At 33.8% G+C, this 2,844-nt stretch overlaps 1 long non-coding RNA gene across 1 annotated transcript; it reads right to left on the bottom strand.

Moving 5' to 3' along the window:
• Positions 1-632, bottom strand: LOC119634936. The gene is made up of 3 exons (XR_005247000.1): positions 495-632; positions 294-431; positions 1-201 (listed from the first exon to the last, which is right to left on the bottom strand). It is a non-coding gene; the product is annotated as an uncharacterized LOC119634936 (long non-coding RNA).
• Between the last annotated feature and the right edge of the window lie 2,212 nt (positions 633-2,844).

The raw sequence follows: 2,844 nt of genomic DNA, 5'->3' as shown, positions 1-2,844 counted from the left end.
TTTCCTGTTACGTAAATTGCTGTTTACCATAATTGTTCTATAAATTCAATTTGTAAGCTTTCTTCGTTAAATGGGAAGTGTCCAAAACCGACTAGTATTGAATCGTCCTCACAAACCACATTTCCAAGATTGGTATAGGTACGGCGTCAAGATAGAAAATCCTCGTCGCAGCCTTTATATGCGGTGGTACTATTAAGAAACCTAATAAGAAAAAAAATTTGTTATATAATAGTATTAATAAAAAGAAGGTTTTTAAAAAAATTTGTATAAAACAGAATATAAAAGCTACCAACCTATTAACCTAGTTTAGGAAACAAAGTGTCTACGTTTGACCAACACCGAATTCACCGATTACGGCCAGGTTACAATTGCCAGAAATTGTTGACCAGCAGGCTTTCTCCAACATCATGTAATTGACGAAATCGTGATATCTATAATAAAATTTAAAAAATCAAGGTTAAGAAGAGAAAAAAAAAATAAAGCAAATAATTCACTTCGAATCGTTTTGCTGAGGTAGGTGTGGAATGAAGACAGCAAGTCTCCAAGTCTCAGCCTATGAAATGGGGGGTTATTGTTAAGAAACCTTCTAAGAAAAAATATTTATTATATATTAGTAAGAAGAAATGGGTTTTAAAAATTTTAATAACAATGTTAAGTGTTTCGGGAATAATTATTTTAAATAAATTAAATTTATTAACATAAAAATTTGTAGTTTTTTTTAGTTAAATAATTTCCCACTAAATAATCCCACGATATGCCGCAAAAGGTGGCAAATAACACTCCTTCTCTATTCAATTTATAACACAAAGATCTTGCAAGCCTTAAATTCCTAATGATTGTAGGATTCAAAATTTGTTAGGTCAGAATTGTTCCGGCTTTCTGCCAACCTCGCATATAAGCGTTTCTGAGCGAAGACTGAGTCTTTGCATAGTAAAAAAGGTCTAATTTTCAATATTTCGTGGTGAAAATTGGTTCATAATAGTAAATGAACAAAGAAATCACCTTTACCTTTATCTTCACCTTACCTAATTTGGACCAGATAGGTCTATTTTTTGAATACCAACGCACAGGAGAGTGCAGAGAATGCGTAAACCCTAATGTGCTAAGAAGGCCTAATTCTTAATGTTTTATGATGAAAATTTGTTCTTAAGAGTAATTTGAAGGACGTGGGTCTACTTCTTGGACCTCACTCTATATAAGATTTCTCTTGAATAGTATTAGGAGGCATTCAGGAAAAGGCTTAATATTTTATGATGACAATTAGTCTATAGCAGCCTTTAGAGGATAGACAACAAACAATAGGAAATTTGGATCACATAGGTCTACTTTTTAGACCTTAACATATGAAGGAGTTGTTCTAAAAAGCAAACCCTCACACGGGAAGAAAGCCGATTACCTAGTTTTCAATGACAGAAAGTGAAAAATAATAACATTTCGGGAAAGTGATTTTGCTAAGTTTTGATCGCGTCATGTAATGTCATTGGCATCTTCCAATACGCGGGCTTTCATGAAACGTGAGATTGAATATTTTAAGCTTTACATTTCGTAGTATTTTGAAGTGTAGCGTTTTCCTTGGGTTTGCCAACATATGTGTGATCCATTGACATAAACAACTCAAACCACTCATACAAATGTGAAGAAATGAATTATTGTTTACATTAACATTAAATTACTCACCTCATGGAATACGTGGAATATATTCATCATGTAAAATTATTTCTTCGTTACGGGGATTCCTTCTCTATCGGATCCGTTTGGTACATAGTTTAGATTATGCCCGTGTTCACTCATTCCATAAGATCTAAACGGTGCATATATTGTCCCTTATACGTGGATCAAACTTACTTTGTGCCAATCAGTGGTTTCGAACAGATACCAATGCTGCCAGAATTGTGATTCGACGGTGCATGCGTTCCTCTTAAAAGTACTATTTTGATTACGTTTTGTACACATCACCGAAGTATGAGGAGTATATTCACTTTCTCCAAACGCCTGCAACACCCAGAACGAAGTATCAGAGAACTTACAAAGTATATATATATTCTTGCTTGGCTACGAATTCCGAATCGAATTAAACACTTCCCTCTGTCCATCTGAATAATGTCTGCTCTGTAAACATTCGCTTGCTCGCAAAAATGAAGTCATCGCCTTCAAATTTGGCAGAAATAAGGGAACTTGTTGTACGCAAGTTGGTATTGAAAATGGGCCATGTTGGTCGAAGGACACGCCAAAAATACTACGTAAAGGGAGGACATATCTTCTTTTCAAAAGGGATAAAAAATTGGTTTTTTGTTGATTACTCATAACCCACAACAGATAAATTTGTAAAAATTTAAACTTTTATTCTATGGAGATGCTGTGCTGTGTACTTTAAATATAACTAGCAAAGACACAAACCAAAATTGTTTTACAGACCTCGTTAAGTCGTTAACAGAATTCTGTTGAACGAAGTCTCGGAGAGATTTAGATCAAAATGCATTTAAAATGGAACTTTTCGGATATTTTTGTACAAAGCATTACAAAAAAAAGAATGCATTTATGTAAATAATTCAATATTTGAAATTATACCATTTTTAATGGTATACCATAAATGAAGTTGATAAAGCGAAAATTTTCTTACCTACTATTGGCAACCCATGGGTATATATAGGCTGACATATAAGCACATTTTGAAAGGTGATTGTGGGCAAACCATGTCCCGTGAAAAAGTGAAACTAGTTGTATATGTTAGTTGGCAGTTACAGCCTGGAAAACGCTTGGTAATCCTTAATTCAACACCGTGTTAGTAGTTAATTAAGGAATATATAACTTAATTAGTTTCACGTGTTGCTAAGGGTTGACCTC

Source organism: Glossina fuscipes, unplaced genomic scaffold, assembly GCF_014805625.2.
Source record: "Glossina fuscipes isolate IAEA_lab_2018 unplaced genomic scaffold, Yale_Gfus_2 3, whole genome shotgun sequence".
In the NCBI taxonomy this organism is placed as follows: domain Eukaryota; kingdom Metazoa; phylum Arthropoda; class Insecta; order Diptera; family Glossinidae; genus Glossina; species Glossina fuscipes.
This window is presented reverse-complemented; position numbering and strand designations above follow the sequence as displayed.